We start from the raw sequence: 10,000 nt of genomic DNA on the forward strand, positions 1-10,000 counted from the left end.
TGCTTATGCCATCATCAGTTTAATGAGTTTCTAAGTGTGAACAGTTATAAAGTCTACGGGTAGATGAAAAAATTGTTACAACATAACGTAATACAAAAGCGGGTACTAATTACAGCGTGATTAGACCTCGATGTTCTGTGTCACGCTGTAATTAGTACCCGCTTTTGTATTACGTCATGATGTAATAATTTTTTCATCTACCCGTAGACTTTATAACTGTTCATTAAACTGATGATGGCATAAGCATGCCGAAACATGAATTTTGTTTCCTGAGAGGTCCGATTCAAAATTGTACGGCTTGGCGATTCGCTGACGTACCGATCTACTGTCGTGTTTCTTGATCGTTGGTAATTTCGATTGCGTTATCCTTGTTGATGTTATTATGGTGATGTCTTATGAGAATATCTTCCTTGTACCAGTATCTCGAGCATAGATTGTTTCAAAGCGGGTGTTCCCGTGCTCGGAAATGGCGGAGGGGTTGGTACGGGCGAGTGGTATATACCTCTCGTGTTCCTTTATTCTCTCGCGCATAGATCCACCCTTCTCACCAATGAACACTTTACCCCAATCACAGGGAATCCTGTAGACTTTACGTCTTTCCTCGCCGGAGCTATGGTGTCCTTCGATCGCATTAAATGTGATTCGATCGCATTAAATGTGATCTGAATGTAGTGTCGAACTTGGAGACGATGCGAATGCCTTGTTGTTGTGATAGAGGCGAAGAGGCTCTGATAAGAACAAAATTCATAGTCATGTCCCCCGATATCCTGAGTCACGCCCCCCGAAATTTTATCGAGTGTATAAACTTGAAGAAAAGCAACAACTTAAGTAAGGGGTGGGTGTCAGTAGGACGACCCACACGTCCCCGCGTGTAATAAGTAGTTTATTATTTATTTTATCAGGAACTTACCTTAAGTTGGTATTTGAATTTGTTTTCAAGGGGCGGGTGTTACTTGGGTAACCCACACGTTCTCGTGTGTAATTAGGGTTAGTTGTTAGCAATCAATATGTTTGCGTGTCTGAATTTACCGCAACGCGGTCAAACTCTTGCTTAGCAACCATGTGATGATTATTGAGCACGTGCTGTAATCAAGATGGCGACGTTTTCCACTGTTCCAATCGCTAGTGATGTGCACCTTCTTTCAAATCAGAATGCTTCAACATATAAAGCAACGACAGTAAGAACCATACTGTAACTGATATTACTAGTTTACCTTGGGATTACTATCTCCGTGTTATCAAACAACAGCGAAACGAGCAACCTGAGTTTCACAGTTTTACACTTCACTCTGACTAGTTTTTAACATTTTCCGAATCTTTTTGAGCATTATGAAATTTCGGGCGGCATGACTCAAGATATCGGCGACATTACTATAAATTTCGGGCAACATGACTCTGGTTTCGGGCGACATAACTTCGGGCGACTAGTAGTTTTGTTTATTGAAACCTCTAACAGAAAAATCTGAATTACAGGTCTGGTCAGATATAACTATACGAATAAATGGATACTTATAAATGCTGAATACGATAAATATACATAAATAATACAAAGTACACTAATAAACACATTACGTCGAGTCAGTAGCGTATTTGTTTGTGGCAAAGTCACCAAACCTATTTGTGGCAGTGATAAGTCAAAGGGTGGTGGTTGTAAAGCGCGGTATTGTTAAGTCGCTGTCACAAACCCGTGGGCAAGTTTTTATGCGGGAGAGTGCGATCCAACGAGAAGATGGACCAAAACGAGCGCCGGAGGTGCGAGCCTCCAGGGGGGGTCGGAGACTGCATTTCTGCGTTTGGAAGACAGTATGGTATGAAAACAGGCAGCCGAAAGCGAACTAACGTGGATATTAATCAAACTTTGAACTTCAAAATAGATTTTTTGGGGGCGCAGAGACCACTTTACGTGTGTATTTTACAGTTTTAGAGAATAATTTGACCATTTAAAAAGAACAAAAATAGAAAAAAGCTGAAATTCTGTACTATGCACTGGGTTTCCTGGAGCAAACCATGATGAATGATGAAAAGTACTGATCATCATGATCTTTCGGTAGTGTGCCAAGCTTAAGCTTCCTTAGGTACTTCTTAGCAAACAGATCAACTACATCTTCCAGATTAATGTCTGTTAGATAGTGGATATGCATATGGACTAGTAAAGAGGGCCTCTCTTGTGTCAAGCTGGCTCTGGGAAAAGTGTGTAGCCGTCTTTAAGCACTTGCCCTTCATTTTTGCTACACAAATAGTGAATCAAAACAGAACTATACAATATATATTATTATCAATTCACGTTTTTAAAATCGTTGGTCAACAAAAAAATTGGACCTCCGCAACCTGTGATTGGGGGAGAGCGAGTGCACTCGTGGCACCCCCCTTCCCTACGGGCCTGGGGGCTGTACTACCGGGCCAAACTTCCCGTCACCAAACCATCAGCAGTCTCTGTGAAAAAGAAACACTTATCATATGTTCTTGTTTCTAACGGTTATCCCTCCTCTTTGTATGGAAGGTTACCAAAGCAAGAAAGGCTGACCCCAGCGGAGAAACAACGTACAGTAGCGCGTAACCAGTCGACCTTATCGCCTGATGAAGACTAACAAAAATCAAAACGGACTGCATTGAGAGACAACCGACTATGCGTTTTTTATGATCAGTTCAAGGGATTGCCGCTTTGTCTTCGTTGTTTTTCTAGCTTTTCCAAAACCTACAAGTGTTAAACCCGTGATAATTTACTAGACCGTTTACTTCACAAAGAACGTACAAATTATTTGTTTTTGCTAACTTCCGCTCGATATTATAATTTTTTGGGAGGAAGTCTTCGATCTTCGTCCTCCCGAATATTCTCCACTTCTCTGCAAAAATATAGCTCTACGCACTAATATAGGTCAGTTGATTGATCTTTACTGAAATAATCAACCATTATTCCATGGCTTTAACAATTCTTATATCCAACGAAAAGCAAATTGAAGAGTTTTGTGACTACTGCGCAGACTGCGCATGCACATATAGTCACTATTGATATCACGTTAGATTTTCCGAAAATGAGTATGTAACAGTAGAATACGCTTCGGAGCCAATCCGCACACAAAGAATACCAAAGTTCGGACTCTGCAAACAGTGCGAGTTTTTTATTCTTTCAACAGTTACTTCTCGCAGCTTTCATATTTTGTTTCTAACCGACAGTTGAACCCGTTTACGTGTTTGTTGAAGCCGTTGGAGGAACGAAAAAGCCCTTTGAGTCACTTTGAGGGAAAACATTTGTAGGAATATTGAGTCCGTTTACGAGATAAACAAAGCTTGCAAGTGGCACGCGATTGTAAAAGTGTAAATGGTTTCACAGTGAAATCATTAAATTCGCAAGGTCTTCTGAATTTTAATCAATAGGAGGTTGAAGGTGACCTACAAATAAATCTTTTCTCAAGTTTCCAGTTTCGTGACGTCTTTAGTTTGGAAAATACGTATATATACATGTACAGCATTTTGAATTTCCTAATTGTCACATTACGTGACACCATAATACCAAGGCATTTGATTGAAAAAAGTCTATCCTTATGAACCTCGGCAGTTTGAGCCTTTCAAGTACATTACATGGAAATGAGTTCATACAGATGTGTTTTATCTCATGAGCGAATAGTAAGCGCTTTCATGGCAAAATGAAGTCCAGGCCTCGGTTGTTCAAAAGGTGGTAATGCTATCCATTCACCTATAATCACTGAGCCTGAGGCGAATAATTGTTTTAGTATAAAAACACAGGTGATTATTTCAAAAAAGAGAAAAAAAAAAACATTTCAGAGCGAAATCATCTTCATTTACAGTGGCAAAACGACTACTGGTAGCCATTTTGTACGTCGAGGTGATGATCTGCTGATAATCCGAGATCGCGAGCCAATGAGAGCGCGCGATTTTGTATAATCACCTGTGTGTTTATACTAATGTTCATTATTTTTTGTTCATTAGTTTTGTCAATCTAGTTATGTGATAACTGCACTGATCTAGTGAACATATATTTGAGTTGCACAGTAATTATTGTGAAACTGTGATTGTTTCAGGAGTTTAGGCCTACCAATTTTTTTTCAAAATCGTGGACAAATTGTTTGGATACCCAATATAAAACAGTCAGGTAAAAATGTCAATACTCTCAGTTTTATCAGCATTATTCCTGATAAAGTTGGATAAAAAGTTAAACGAAATTGAATCACAACCTGGACTATTTGTTTCTTTGCATACCAGTTTGTGTTGATAAAGCAATGATGAAGCAATAATGTTCCTATTAAATTTTATACATATATACACACAGTCAAACATCGATTATTCAGACGTTAATTGTCACGATTTTATTTTTCTGGTCAAAATTTGTTCGTGCATATTAATTAATAAGGATGAAAAATGCTACTTAAAAGTGTGTGTCACCTTGCTTTTATTGTTGCTACTTAAAAGCACTTTCCTTCTGAAACTCATTGTTAAAGGTAAAGTACTGCAGATAATATGAAATTCTGACTCCGAGCTGTTTTGTCGCTTAGTGAAATCCTATGCTATATTTACTAGTTCAGCCTTTGAATCGATTTATTGCGATCTTCTCTCTCAGTCGTTACATTTATTCGGCAATAAATTTCCAACTACACTGCGATCGGGGTTTTTTCTCCTCGTTTGGTCAAGACGAGGCATCATTTGGATGTTCTCTTTCCTGACACTGCAAATCACACAGTAATTTTCATATACGACTTTTTGTCGGAGTTTCAAGGTTCTCTTTATTGACATACCCAGCCTGAAATCTAATGCAATATGATTGGCTTATTCCGAGCATGCGTCTGCAAGTAATACAGGACTCTCTCTTTTCCCGCCTGGGTTCCAGGCCCATTTTCAGGGAGGGGTAAGAGGGAGTCTCGGAACAGGACTAGTGCGTATTTTGTTAGGTTTGAGGAGGTTGGGGTACTGCGCAGATTTCTCTGGTGCACACAGGAGAACATTTAATAAACTTGAAATGGCGTCGAAGTCAATGTAACGCGAATGGCGTTTTAGTGCATCTTTAAACAAAATACACCATTATGGAGCTCAAGAATGGAACGTCAATTGGATAAACAAGACAGGCTGTGAAAAATAAATATCTGGAATCTTTTAAGATTCGCTTTTAAAAAAGCGATGAGCAACGGACTTCGACAACAATCTTTCGCCCGTCCAGCCGAAATCAAAGTGAGCTGTCTTTCTAATATTTTGCCAGGTGTGGTGTTATGTACACTGAACACTGAAACCAAATAGAAAATTATCTGGTAACTTAGTTCAATAAAGACAGAGAAGGAATCGAACACCTGAAGTGGATCTGTGATCTCTATTGTCTGGCTATTTGCATTTATTTGTACTCAACTCCGCATAGTCTTCCGGTAACAATTGGAAATTTCACTAATTCTTGTTAACCTTCAATGGCGTCGAAAGTCAATGTAACGCGAATGCCGTGGGAGAGCGGTTGTGCTGGTCCCATCCCAGCTTACCACATTTGTTGTGTGGAGCTGCCACTTAAAGGGGTGTCTAAGACAGCCGCCTTGTATGGAACCTACGCCATGCTGATGAGTCCCAGCAAGGCCAAAACAGTCGTCCATGACTACTAATTGACCAGGTGAAATGGCTGTGCGCATGCGTGATGTGTTGGCCACGCCGGGTTGGCGATTGTGTCACCTTACCAATTCAAACACTGAAATTTATTCGTGTCTATTTTACTTTTTTGCGACGTTCCGTACGCTTTTCCGCGTGTTTACTACATGCATAGTGTACACTTTTTCACGTGTTTGAGTTAACTGAAGAAGCTCGGTCCAGATATGTTCCTGCTATGAAGAATTTAAACATTTCAAGGACATAGCGCTTAGACAGAATCCAGTGTTTTCTTCATCTTTAACGTAAACTTGGAACATAATGTCAACAAAGCAGAACCTATCCGTTTGCGAACATAATCCAAAAACGAAACTATCTTGTCATTTCCTAACCTGTCTCGACAAACTTTACAGTTGTATAAGAAATGAAGCCTAATGCTTTGTTTTTCGACAACACATGCTAAATTAACCTTTACGTCTACCCGGAACTCTGAAATGTTTGAAAAAGTCGAATGACTTCATGATAAGAAAGTGTTATGTCTCCTAATTTAACAACCTTTAAGAGGAAACTGATTTACTGGTATCAAGAGAAAAGATATTTCAATCTTATATTAGAAAGAAAACCCGACCAAACAATAACAGCAATAACACCACTTGCAAATGTGGCTTTGAATCGGCGGATTCACCTTTCAACTTCTTGATGCAAACGTGACGTTGCACTTCGCCAATTTGAAATCCGCAAAATAGATGCGGTAGGTGAGCCCAAATGTCCCGCTTCTAAGCTCTTTTTAAATTTTACTGAGCTCCATGACAACTCTGGAAACTCAAATGCACGTCCTCGTTTTTTAGTCAGACATGGAAGCTTAAAAGAAGCCGCCATCTCTTTGCTCGCACAATCCCCTCTCTTCCAGGGGCGGATCCAGCATTTTCTAAAAGTGGGGGCCGAACAAGAATACTAATCAGCGCGCGTTAGCGCGCCTCAGTAGCGCCGTAGGCGCTACTTTCTAGGGGGGTCTGGGGGCATGCCCCCCAGAAAATTTTTGAAAATTTGGGTACTCTTACATGCACTCTGGTGCAATCTGGAACGTAATGTATCAGGATTCCATATTGAATAAAATTATAAGTTATGGTTATAATGATGCATGGTTTTTGACTCTTGGCTTTAAAGTCACAAAATATATATAATTATATATATAGGCATTACGATTTTACGTTGTTACAGTCTCTGTAAGATAGGTTGACTGTAGACAAGTATTTTGCATCCAGTCTTCTTCCTCATTTCGAAAGGATAATATTAGCGCCTGTAAGTTGAGAGTTTATTCGCACAACTTTGGTCATACTATTAGCGAAAAATCACGCTTTAGCTAAAAAAATCAAAAGCTCCAACAGACTGCTTACAAAATGATAACATTATTCTATCTTTTGACAAAAAAAAAATCTCCGACGAACTGAAAGGGGGCCCGCGGCCGCCTCGGCCCCCCTCTAAATCCGCCCCTGTCTTCTCCCGCGCAAACTTAAAATATGCCAAAATATGCCCATTTCACTGTGATGTATCCGAAATTTCGGTCGAAACGTAAATGGAACGCTTCGGTCCGGTTGGAAATTGACTTTTGATGAAAAATGTCGTTCCATTTTTCCTTGGTTAGTTCCACTGGTCTCGGACCTGATTGTAAGGCATAATGGAAGCACCCATATTGACACCGCAGGCAAAATGTTGCCTTTTCCAGTCGTATTGAAGCATGAATGAATTTAATTTCCTTTGACTTTTACCATGAAGTCAAAAAAGCTAGATAATTTGGTTGTTTGCTTACGAGAGTCAGAATTCCTGAGTCCTGAATTTCCCTTTTTAGGGATTCCCAATTCCCCGTTCCTTGCTCCCTTGGGATGTGCAACTTACATAGTGTTATTTCATTGGCTTCAAAGGGGACACGTGCAACGTATTCTTGCGTCTTCACAGAATTGAAGAAATGGAGACTTTCCTCGGGTACCTTGCTAGATAAGCTGAAACACAAAGCTTTGCACGCCGAGTAAACAGTATTTGACCACTTTAACTTGAAACGCTTTCGTCGTCTGGAGCAACTACTCAATACAGGGTCACACAGGGCCAGCACATGTAAATTACTCGTCGGGAGGACGTCTTCTTTTTTACGACAGCCAATTCTCAGGATTCCCAAGGTGTGACCTTAAAAGTGATGCACGAAAAACTATAGCTGTTTCTTTAACACTTTAACATGTTTTTAACGGCATCCCAGTTTAATAACGCTCAAGAAGCGTTCTTAATTGTTTATATTTTTGTAAAGTACATTGTTGTTAATTAAATGATACCATTCGAATTTCGGAACATTGTAAAAGACCTCCCACTTCTAAACTATCCAGACAGCACTTCCCAAAAGCATTTTGTGTTGCTTACCTCCAGTTTATTACCAGCAAGTCCCTTAATGATCTCTGTGGCTTTTTTCATCACTGTGCATGGTGTAGTGAGAGTTTCTAACTCATGAGGCGAAATCATCCTCTTAAAGTCCAGCGTACTTGCCTCAGTTGAGTATAATAATCACTTTTGTTAACTTATTGTACTCATGTTGGAGAGACTGTATCCTTTGTAATAGAGTAGTGGCTTTAGACGTTGTGCTTGTTGTGATTTAAGTTTTCAATTAAAAGAAAAAGCATGTACAATATAGTACTCATACCACTGAGTGAAGATTATTTCCAGTTATGTCAGAAAAGTAAAAGAGCTCATGTCACAATAATTACATGTATAATTTGGCAAGATTTCCGCACAGGTCCCTACTTCATTATGCATACACTCCTTTGTTTCAAGAAAACAATAGGGATAACAATAGACGTCCTTTGGGACTGTGGCGCTTTGTTCTTTCTTCTTAGAGGTTTTTTTTCTAAGTCTACATGGACTTGAAAAAAACCGGTCGAACTTCTGACTAAAGTACGGAAAATTGAACACTTTTTCCTGCAATTTCGACATGTTTCTGCATTCATCAAGTTTAGAGTATTCAAATTCGTAGGCGTTTACACTGAAAGGATATTCGGATTCCTGACACACAACAACTCAGGGAACATTCATGATGCAATGTTGTTTTTCGTAATTCAACAAAGTGAAAGTTCCGCCAAAAAAAGAAGGCTAGAGTCAAGCCAGATGCCACTGAGGCAAATTTGAGCTGGACAGATGACGAAGTTGCTAAACTTCATTGCGATAACACTGTAAAAACCTGCAGATAAGCCGCACCATTTTTCCAAAAATTGTCGCTAGAAATCGGGGTGCAACTTATCTGCTGGAACATTTGAAAAAGGTGTAGTGAATTTTAATGCAAATTTCCGTTAACTGACACTTTTATGGAAAAGTATGTAAGTGAATATTACACAAACTTACAAGGGAGTACTGGTCATTGCTTTTGTATGTTTGTTGGCTCTTAAAAGAGCCGTTGTTCATGTAAGAGTAAGCGTTAATGTTACAGCGCTTACAATAGTCGCCCCTAAAAGTGTTTAACCATCTTTGTTAACAGATCCTTTAAGCCGCAGTGTATGATGGCTTTTCTCCAACAGTTTTCCATTTTCGCGTCTGATCTAATGCCTGGTTACTAAGCTTTCAATATTCCGTTCACATTTTTGTTGTGATGCAAAAAGCTACGGAAACACTGTGTTGAATGAAGAAATTCCTTTCAACAAATACCAGAAAAAGATCAATCATGTTTCAAAGTTGGTAGAAACAATGTTCATTATGTTAAAGTGCTAAAATTGTGAGTAAGACTTTTCAATGTTAATAGCGAGTTTACATTTGATGAACAGTGGATGATAAAGAAGACTTCTCAAGACTTGACTTTGGATTTCTTGTAATTTCTTTCAAAAAACGTTTCCAAAATTTTAGCTGCTAAATTCAGGGCGCGGCTTATCTGCGGATGCAGCTTATCTGCAGGTTTTTACGGTAATTTTACTCAGAAATATTGCGGTACACATAATAAAATTTATCGCCTGAACTTGCAACAAGATTAGGCAACTGGAGACCACCAGCAAAGTTAGAACAAGATCTTCCATTTTGGTTTTATCAGGTTTTGAGAGACTATTCGAGAGAAAATCGTTCACATGACAAAACTCTCCGGATTCAAAAGTTTTCGGATTTAAAGTTTCCACTTGAAAATTCCGGATTCAAAATCTGCGGAGACATGACCAAACAGGGGAGTTTTTATTTTGGATCAGTCCTATTGTGTGTAAATGGCAAAACCAATCTGGTATTAAAACGATCGGGATTCATCACAAATCTGGAACAATTTCCTCTAGTGTAAACCTAGTCTTAATCTCCTTTATTGAGAATATTCAAGTATTAAATTACTCTAGATTTAACCATGGTTATGTATAGAGAAGTGATAACAACAGAAACCACATCTTTATTTGTCAAACGCTTGTAGTATCATCCTCTA

Source organism: Montipora foliosa, chromosome 12 (assembly GCF_036669935.1).
Source record: "Montipora foliosa isolate CH-2021 chromosome 12, ASM3666993v2, whole genome shotgun sequence".
Classification (NCBI taxonomy): domain Eukaryota; kingdom Metazoa; phylum Cnidaria; class Anthozoa; order Scleractinia; family Acroporidae; genus Montipora; species Montipora foliosa.